This window comes from Melanotaenia boesemani, chromosome 21, assembly GCF_017639745.1.
Source record: "Melanotaenia boesemani isolate fMelBoe1 chromosome 21, fMelBoe1.pri, whole genome shotgun sequence".
Taxonomy (NCBI): domain Eukaryota; kingdom Metazoa; phylum Chordata; class Actinopteri; order Atheriniformes; family Melanotaeniidae; genus Melanotaenia; species Melanotaenia boesemani.
Genome location: NC_055702.1, coordinates 27,814,053 through 27,824,849, shown reverse-complemented (window position 1 = coordinate 27,824,849; position 10,797 = coordinate 27,814,053). Strand labels below are relative to the sequence as shown.

At 42.2% G+C, this 10,797-nt stretch overlaps 2 non-coding genes across 2 annotated transcripts; both read left to right on the top strand.

The window, feature by feature from the left end:
• Nucleotides 1-9,533: 9,533 nt before the first annotated feature.
• On the top strand, nt 9,534-9,606 carry trnaf-gaa. Its single transcript has one exon. It is a non-coding gene; the product is annotated as a tRNA-Phe (tRNA).
• Nucleotides 9,607-10,271: 665 nt separating this feature from the next.
• Nucleotides 10,272-10,344, top strand: trnak-uuu. The gene has a single exon. It is a non-coding gene; the product is annotated as a tRNA-Lys (tRNA).
• The last annotated feature ends 453 nt before the right edge of the window (nt 10,345-10,797 follow it).

Below are 10,797 nucleotides of genomic sequence, written 5' to 3'. Positions count from 1 at the left end.
CTGTCTTGGTTTCGGGTTGTTGTTTCCATTGCTGGTGTGGGGCTCTGTCGTTAGCACCTTCTCTGCTGCCCGCATCATCACCCGAACTCCTTCCTTTCATCACATCACTCCCATCCTGCAAGAACTCCACTAGCTTCCCATCAAGTACAGGATAGAATACAAGATCCTCCTCCATACATACAAATCCATACATAAACTCTCACCCCCTTACCTCTCAGATCTTCTCCACATAGTCACCCCTTCCAGATGTCTTCGCTTCTCCTCTTCTATCCATCTCTCTGTCCCTCCTGCCCGTCTCAGCACCAGCTCTGGAACGCACTTCCTCCTGACCTCCGCAATACCGACTCTCTCCTCATCTTCATTTCCAAACTCAAAACTCATCTTTTCAGAACAGCATACTCTCTGTAACATTATTTTCAATCACATCCTCGCCACTTTGCCCTTTATGTTTAGGTTTTTAGATTGTGTTATATATGTGTGCCTCTCCTGTACTTTTAATGTTTTATTATTTGTTTGTACAGCGTCCTTGGGTGCCCTGAAAGGCTCTTTAAATAAAATGTATTATTATTATTATTATTCTCTCTTCAAGTAGTTGAGGCCGTGACGTGGGTCACACCCACTGTGTGCAATCAAGCAAAGTGAGCTCAGGTGTGTCAGCTCCAGATACTTTACCACACATGTGGCGCTGAAGCGTCAGCGAGGCGTCAGCCATTGTGTCAGCCCACACTGGGTTAATACCACAAAGGGTAAAGACCTGCGAGTCTAACTGCGTGAGTCCACCGAGCAAGGGCACAAGCTTAAACATCTTCACAACTAAATCAACGCACAATGTGCTTCAAACCATCCCTGTCAGACATGGTACAGACCAAGTCTTGTCACCCATAGACACCGCAATCCGCAACACCCGTCCTTTCCAATGCCATACACGTCAGCCACATCCTCTTTTACCTTCAGTCTCTGGAACTGTCAGTCTGCAGTGAACAAAACAGAATTCATCATTTCATTGATAAATGTCTCTGACATTCGGGTCCTAGCCCTGACTGAGACCTGGATCCGTCCAGAAAACACAGCTATGCCAGCTGCCCTTTCTGTCAATGCAGAATTTACCCAAACACCTCACTCAGCTGGACGAGGAGGTGGAACGGGCTTTCTTATTTCTAAAAAGTGGAACTTTACCTCTCCGTCCTATGGCTACCTGCTCTTTACTTGAGTATCATGCAGTAAAGGTCTCTACACCCATCACTGCATACATTCTGGTCATTTACCGCCTCCGGGTGGCAGTATAGATGAGTTTGTCTCTGAAATGGACATGATTCTCTCTGACATTCCTGATGATGGTGTAACCCACTCCCTCTGTGTATCCTCAGCACGGCTCTCTGCGACCCCTTGGACTCTGCGTTGTGTTTTGTTGGATGGTAGCAGGGGTGTTGTGCGGAAAGGGAGGACACTGGACACAGGGTTCGGACTTGTGGCTGAAACCTTGGCGGCGGTTTATTCTCCAACGCTTTAGGATAGTAACACACGATGTCATTAGGAAAACATCCCATTCCAAGCATAAAATAATGTAACATAAAATAACTAAACAAAGACGCCCTTTAAAACAAAAGAAAATATCATTAGCCTATGTTACATTACCATTAACTTCCATTTTACTGTGTAGCTTTGCATTACAAACTAAAGCATCAAACAACATTGTTACCCCCAGCGCTATTTCCACACAGTAAAACTTAACACAGCCGTTCACAACCTTAAAGTTAATTTCTTGCTATTCACACACCATTTAAAATCAGCCGAACAAACAGTTATTCTGTTAACAAACATTCAGTGAACAGATTACATGCTTGGGTGGTCTTATTCCAACAATATTTATAAGATATGGTGCAGACCCCTAAAAGTGCTGCTTACCTTTAGGGTAGTAACACACGATGTACCTAAAACATGGCACCCTACCCGCCAAGAGTTTTGAGCTACGGTGTCCCTGAAAGGACAAACAGCAAAAAAGCTAACTCTTTCTGGTTACAGTACAAGGGTGCCATCTACTGGCGGATTCCCGTCACTACCCTACAATGGCACACCACTAATTGTCAAGGGAGACATGAACATTCACATTGGCAAACCACAGGCAAATGACTTTCTGGTTCTCATCTATTCTTTCAATCTCAAACTGGTTCAGACTCCTCCAACACACAAAGCTGGTAATACTCTTGACTTGGTGCTGACCAGAAACTTCTCCTGTCCGTCACCCCGCTGCACCTCTCAGACCACTTCCTGGTTAAATTCTCTGTCTTCCTTCCTCATGTCACTCAAGTGGCTCCTAAAATAATGTTCTACCGTAGTAACTTGAGATCTCTCAGACCTACACAGCTGACGAGGTTTACTCTACACTCCCTTCACACTCAGACTTCTCCTTACTGTCTGTTAATGAGGCTACAGAAACACTCTGCTCCTCTCTCGCCTCCTCTCTGGACAAACTCTGTCCTCTGGTGTCAAAACCAGCCAGACAAAACCCTCCCAGTCCATGTCTCACAGAGGTTCTAAGGAATAACAAAGTAGTAAGAAAATGGCGCAAATCAGAAGAGCATGCTGAGAACGGGCAAAAAATTGTAAATTTCACATCCAGCCTAAAGGCGGCCAAGATAGCGTTTTATCAGAACAAGATCCGCAATGCTCCCAACACACGACATGTTCATGGCGTTTAACTCTCTTCTATCTCCACCACCTGCTCAGCCTCCCACTGTGCTGACTGCAGAAATGTTTGCTTCCTACTTCACTGAAAAGGTCCCTACCATCAGTAACCAATTCACTGAGCCTGACCAACTCAGCCTTACCAAACAGCTACTGGTGCCTCACTCTGCTCCTTCTGTTCTCTAAATGAGGACGAAGTCTCTAAACTTCTAGTCAACTCAAAACCCACAACCTGTCCTCTTGATCCTGTTCCCTCTGACATCCTGCAGAGCATTTTACCTACAGTCAAACCTGCAGTAAAGTGAAATGTTGATACTTTTTGAGAGTACTTTGTACACAGTGTTAAAATACATTTGCCAAAACATTTCCAGGGCTGTACAGGAGAAATGCATTTGCATAAGGTTGCAGGGTGAGCCTCCACATCTGTCACAAACATCTACTGTATTTGGGAAAATCTGTACTGACCAGGGGCCTCATTTATAAAACTGTGCGTAGCAAAGCAAACTACAGATGGCGTCTGCAGCACACAAAACCTTTCAAATTTGCAATGTGCACACGCACGTCCTACATCTGTTATTGTTTATAAATCAGAATCAATTCTTAAGCGGGTGCACGTGAGGGGACGCCTTGCCCCGCCGACATAGTGGCTATAACTGGTCAGGTGGAAGCCTGTAATACATATTCATCACACCATTTCCATGATGGCTCGGGAGGTAAAAAGGAGTTAAGAAGTGTAATTTTTCAGGGTGTGAGACAGAGATCCTTATGGAGCACGTTGACAAACATAAAAATGTTTAACTGGTGGGCACAGCGTGGGTTTTAATTGTGTCAGAAAGGCAAAATAGTGGCAGCAGGTGGAAATGCTGTCATCACAGTGTCAGAAGAGAAGACACGCATGCGGCATCAGAACGTACGGCTGGATATCTCAGTCGGTATCCGTCTACCATGCGGGAGACCGGAGTTCAAATCCCACAGGGGTGAACAGTAACACCTTCCAGTTCTTAAGCAAGATTCTGCAGCCCACAGTAGATCGTTCTTGAGAGAAATGTCTGCTAGATGACAGTAATGATCCCTGTTTAGTGATTTGTTTTAATGTATAAAATAAATAATTACAGATACATCTGAGATTGGTAGCAGTTTCTTTAGTATTAAATAATATTTCTTTTGTGTTGCTGGATGCTCCAGCTGGGTGGGCGGTGCTGCAGCTGGGTGGGCGGTGCTCCAGCTGGGTGGGCGGTGCAGAAGGACACAATCATCGCTATTAACCGGGTGGACAAGGAGTTGCGGGAAATAAAGACCATCTGGACAGAAATGAGGATAAATAAAATAAAAAGCATTGTGTAAGATTAAATAAATAAAAGGAAATCCTCCTCTTGTGTGTTTTATTAGCGTAGCATCACTTCTAGACCTCCATTTTCCCACCTAGTTTAGTTTTCATAATTCCCAAACGCTGACTATGATTTGCGTATGCCGGCTTTTGATCCTACACCGGCTTGATAAATAAGGCCCCTGGTCTTTGAATAATGACATCCAAATACAACTGCATCAAGGTCAAATGGGCACAAATGAGGTTTTGTGAATGAATTGATTCCCACTAATGTTCATCAAAAACGAATCCTAGTTCACGCCTCTAAGTTTATTTTGTGTTGGTGGCTAAATGGCCATCATAGAACTGATTGATCCATAGATTTTTTAGATTGAAGACTTTGTAAAGGACGAAGTTGTAAAGGTTTACTCCGAGGCAGCTCAGGGAGAGAAGTGTGGGAACATGTGGGAAGTTGGAGAATAAGAATTTTGCACAGTTTCTCACCTGGAAATATCTAAAAAAGATGGGGGTGGATTGAATTCAGCAGCCAGATCTGTGACAGACCAAAAGACCCCTTCCCTGCATGCGTTCTTTTTTCTTTTTTTTTTTTTACCTTAGTCTTAGTCTTTGCTTTAATAAATTAATCATTTTCTGTCTCTCAAACTGGTGTCTCGTGTCATGCATTTTCATCCTCTGACCCTAGCTGCTACAACTTCTGAGGGCTCTTGGGTCACACGCAGTAAATGACAGTGATCTCTGTTAAACATGCACACAAACAAGCAAATACTTTTATCTTTCATGCTCCTTGAAACTTATTTAAATAATAGAGAAAGCTCTGGGTTGTTACTGACTGTCTTTAATTCATAACCTCGTTGCTTTGTGCTACTCAAACATCGGGGGAGTTTTTAAACTTCATTCCTACAACACTTTACATTTTTGTCAGAATCTGGGTGTTAAATTCACTTGCTGGATGAGCACAATCATTTAATAGCTGATAACATTTTAAAAAATCTGACTTTTCAATCAGTTGAGGAAAAACACGATTTTCCAGTCTAAATTAATGAATTGCAAATAAGTTCAATAAGTTCCCCTCCCCCTAAACAAGACATTTCTTTCAATATTATTTAATATTCTGTTGTGATTGTGTCCTATGCTATTTACTCAGTCACACTGGAAGAGATCAGTCTTTTCATGACTGTCATAACTGTGATTATCATTTCTCTTAAATAAGGATAATATTTGTAGAATAGTATATAAAACTGTAATTACAAATATACTGAGTATGTGTGAGAAATCATCACCAAGTGACTCAGTATATATGTATTCTTGAAGCATAAAGTTGTCTGAGGCTCAGCCAATGAAGCATTGCAAATTTAGGTACGGTATGAAAACTGTGAGGGGATCACGGATGGGCAGTAAGTGGGAGGTTTATGCATTTTTAATGCTGCAAAAAATAGGACAGTGAAAATAATGTTGAAGAGCAGTGGAGGGCAAGGGGCTTTTACCTCCACCTTCCTTGTCCTCCCGACGCTGCCTGTGCCAGGACCAGCATGCTTCCCTTATTAAAATGTAACTCGGTACCTTTTTAAATTTGCTGAACATCTTGCATGATAAATAGGCTGCCGAGTATTTTCCCTCCGTTTCTGTTGCACCAAATTTTGTTCAGTGGAGAAAACATTAAAGCTGGATACAGTTCTCAAGCCAGCAACATGCACACTACCCCCCCACACACCACCCCACATGCTCATACATTTTCTGTCTGAAGGCTCCAGGGAAACAAGTTTTGGAGTAAGGATTATTTTACCTTTTATAAAGTTATATTTGCTGTGTTGTACAAATAGAATAATTCAGGACTCTGAATTAAAATACAGTCAAAGAGAGTTGGAGAGTGAAAATGTACGGTGATGTGTGAGGGTCATACATGTTGACATGGCTTACAAATGTGTTGCGGTGTGTGCAAAGATATAGTATTTGAACAGGTTTGTGTGCCCCTCGAGTAATGGCTCCATGAAGTAAACAGGGACAGACAAGGCCAGACGACTAGAAAGAATCCAATGAAATATGCAGGTAGGCAGAGTTAGTCAGAGAGCAGCTTCACCTGCTTTCATTTTCTTTCTGCTGTCTGTGGGGAACCAGAGCCTGAGATGAAAACAGGAAGCAGCGAGGGTGAGAGGTGGATAAGGCTGTGAAGTTGTGTCCCTGGATAGAGGGAGGTAGAGATGGTTGAGAATAAAAAAAAAATGGTTCAGGCTGTACCATGGCCACCCATGGCCTATAAAGCAGCACAGCTTTCTGTACCTCTCTCCCTGATTTCTTTTTTAACCAGTTCTTCTAACCCGGATTTGTTTTTGTGTTTTTTTAATCTGAAAATCTCACGTCAACCTACCCAACATATAGACAATCAAAATCTGTAAACAGCTTGTAATGTGTTTGTATTAGGGCTGTGAAATGATTAAAATTTTTGATCAGATTAATCACAGCTTTCAGATTAATTAATCATGATTAATCACAACTTACAAATTTATCATGATTAATCATCATTCGTGACTATGCCTGAAACGTATCAACAGAACACGCCAATGCTACACATATTTACTGTTAACTGAGCTTCCCTTGGGTAAACGTCAGATGTCCAATGGTCAGTAAATCCAGCATGTAATGTACTTCTATGTGTTCTTGGAAATAATTTCTTCTGTCTACAGCTACAACATAACCAAACACACGCAGATGCCGTGCAAGTGTAAATCCGCCTTTAGAGGTAGCCCTACTTTAACACACCTGAATGAAATGAAAGGCTCGTTGTTGAGGAAGTTCATTGATCGGAATCCGGTGTGTTGGAGTAGGAACACATCTGCAACATGCAGAGCAGGGGGTCCTGAGGACCTGATGTGAGAAGTAACATGATGCAACACCAGGGGCCTCCTTCATAAAACTGTGCGTAGGATCCTTTTTAAAAATGTATGTGCGCCCAAAACCTGAAGTTTGCATGCACCAAAAATATTCATATTTATAAAACTGTGTGTACGTAAAGGTGCAAGTAATTTCCCCTTAATACATCACACTCTTCCTGGAAGTTTGTGTCGGTGAACCTGGCTCATATCCTGCCCCCCACACCTTACACACCCACTTTAACCATAAAAGTACCTTATGCATATAAATAAACCAGCTGATCTGTGGCATTTTAAGCTTAATCATTGCAACCAAAACAAAAAATGCAATTTCACTGAAACTGAAGTTGAGGTGCTTGTTGATCAGATGGAGACTCACAAAAACATTTTATTTGGGTGGCACAGTGGTGGAATCACAAATAAACGGCTGCCGAGTAGCAGCACGTTGTTGTGGTGGTAAACAATGTGATTCTTACGGAAAGATCTGTGCCAGAAATCAAAACGCAGGAGACCACACACACACTATGATTATTCTGCACACCTCTCTGGGATGGTGCAACATTCTTTGTGCTCTCTAAAAACTCCCTCCATTCTCATCCTGCCACTGGCATTAGCAGTGCTGCTGTATCCAATGTGCCTTATGCATGAGTGTCACTGCAGTATTTAGATGTTTACTCAAGTCAAGTTTATTTATAAGCACATTTTTAAAAAAGAGATTGACCAAAGTGCTTTACAATTTGAAAACAAGTAAAACACCACAGAAGCAGCTGCGTTTGTGATTGTGAGGGTCTACAAGTCTGATATGAATGGTTAAATGCACCATCTCACAGCTGTGTCAAGGATCAGAGTTCGTATACAGCTACACACATTCTCCTTTTTATAAACCACAACCTTTGAGTAAAAATTGATGAACATTCCGTTCCGTTTTGTGCTTACAAACATTTATAAATGAGGCCTCAGGGGTTATTCCACGAAGCTGGATGAAGAGAAAACTGGGCATATCTTGTATCTTGTAAGTCTGGCCCATTTAAGCCAGAGTTCCGTCCCATTAACGCGGCTTATGTGAATGCCGCTGAGTAACCATGGTAACTGATGCACCCAAACTAGCCTGCTCGTGGGCAGGCTAACGTTTAGCTTTGGCTGTGTCTCAAAGGTCTGACACAGACTCTCAAAAGAAAGTTCCACCTGGTAGAACGCTGCTCTCCCGCCCTCATTCTGGTATAAAATTAAAAATACAAACAAACAAACAAACAAAAAAAACAACACTTATCATATCACTACTTTAAATGTCTTGAATAATCAATAAATCTGTCAGCGCCGATGTAACTAAAGAAACGCGACTATACAAGTACTGAACATGAAATTAAATGAAAAAGAACATGGTATTTATTAAAACTAATTAATACCTTATTAAACCCCCTCCCCAATTTCAGGAACCCCGACCTCCACTGCTTCTGGTTGGCTACCAGTAAAACTGGGATCAGCTGAGCCCCGTCCATACAGGCCGAGGGTGTTTAAAGAGAGAGGTAGAGAAAGAGAAAGCTGATCTAAAGAGATGGACAGAGAAAGATATAGATAGATAGAGACAGGGTTCCTTTCTGGTTACCATGGCTTGGCCTTTTATTAATGACCCTGCAGAGGGCGCACGCTTCATTCAAAGCTCATTCAGACCACCAGACCCACGGTTTTCAGAGGGAGGACCCCACCAGTAGCAGTGGTCTCTGACGTTGTCTTGGTATCTATGGAGCAACATATTTACAGCTCAACACGTTTAGAACAAACACATTTCTTTAAAGATACCTCCCACTCTGAGACATGTTCTGGTTCTTTATTTCCACCTGCTGCAGGTTCGCTTTGCTGGTAAGATGCTGCTGCTGGTGGAACAGTGCAGAGTTAATGTAGGTCACACACACATACGCACGCACGCGCACGCATGCACACACACTTACAAAGATGATACATATTGATTATTGGGTTATTAATAACTTGAGCAGGGCTAGTACATACATAGAGGGTTCAACTGTTTCATGTAAACAGATTTATAACAAGAGGAACCAGAAATAAACCAGGATGACGTGCGGTCAGGAGAGTCATTATAAAAAAGAAAAAAAAGAAAAAAATACTTAAATAAATATTAAGATTTTCCACAAATCTGTGTTAAAATGCATCTTCAGTATGACTTTACATAAAAATCGCAGAATTTGAGGATTTCCTGATCAGATCCAGGGCAGAAATCCCTGGTGAGGCTGTGGCGATCTAGGCCTCCTCTGACTGGTGATCCAGTCCAAACTGGTTTCATGACGCATTTCTGTTCCTCAGCATATGGCCAATATGAAATTTAAAGAAATATGTGTTATACACCATGACTCTCCACAGTCTGTGTAATGTCTTTCATGTGTGTGTGAGATTCACATCCCTGTTTATCGTACAATAAAGTGCACATCTGTCCTTAAGAAAGAGACACTCTACCAGAGATGGTGTGGCAAAAAGCCAGACATGAGTCCCATTTGTGTATTTAGTTGTGTTGCTAATGTGCATGTCCCAAACATAGAAAGGAGAAAACTTGACAAGAAGGCTGTGAAGCTTTGGTTTGTGGGATATGCAAACAGTGGAAAAGCCTATTGTCTGATGAAGAGAAAAAAAAAACTTCACAGGCTGAAATAGCTCAGCTGGGAGAGCGTTAGACTGAAGATCTAAAGGTCCCTGGTTCAATCCCGGGTTTCGGCAAATGCAGAAGGACAGATTCATCACGACTATGGTCATCTAGACTTCCTCATCGTCATGGCAGACACAGACCTTTCAGAATGTGGCAATACTGTTTCCATGATGTCTTGGAGGTTGTTGCTCAAAGTGAAAAAGATTGAACATGTCAAAGGCTCTGCTTGCTTCATGTATTCCGGTGATCTCGTAGTGACAGCAAATTGGAGCCAATGTGAATAGGACGCATCTTTTGGTGACTTCCTAGATTTCTTGGGTCTTTTAGTGGAAGCCCAACTTCAGTACCACCTTAGAGTAATCCCCATTACAACTGTGGATATCCTGGTTTTCAGACAAGATGGACCACCTGAATTGTGTTGTGTGAATGGTTAGCAATATCAAACAACATACCTAATCCTTGGAGCCGGAAACCAAATGTCTCTGTGTGTTCTATTCCAAAGGAGTAAGCAGTGACATTCATGGATAGGAAACATGGTCTTCAGGAAAATTAGGCACACTTCTGGCCACGTGAAAGTATAGCAAGCAATGAAAGTTGTAGTTTTACCCATATGAGTATTATCATTGTAAGAAAGAAGACCCTTTTAAACTAGCTCCCTGAGCACAAAAATAATAATGATGCCAGAAAAAAAGAATGTTGTGCAGAAAATTGTTTACACAAAATTTCCATGGCAAGGGCCTGGGGAGCTCAGACGGCAGAGCATCAGACTTTTAATCTGAGGGCCCAGGGTTCAAGTCCCTGTTCAGGCATGTAGAAGCTGTCTTCAGCAGTTGATTGCCTATCACAGCCGTTTGCCCCATTCCTTTGTCCTTGGCTTGTAAAACATACAGACTACGCAGTGCAAACACTTCTAGTTGATGAAAGCCTCGTCCATTTGAAGGGAGACATTTTTGCAAGGCGGCACATGTTTTTCCTATTGTCATACAATGGAATAATGACACAAGGCCATTGTCCCTGAACTATACAGTCAGTGCACTCTTGTGCTTCCTGTTGTGGATTGCAGGTCCTTTTTTCACTTTGCGACAAATGCTTTGCATTAGCCGTATTTACACATGCAATTAAAAGGCGTATAGTGCATTTGACAGTTCATGTGTGTTTTAAAGGCTTTGTTTCAACCTGGACAGGGATAAGCCATCTGCTTTGTGACAAACTTTACCCTTAGAACGCTTGCAGGAGGGACGCAGGCCGAAATAGCTCAGCTG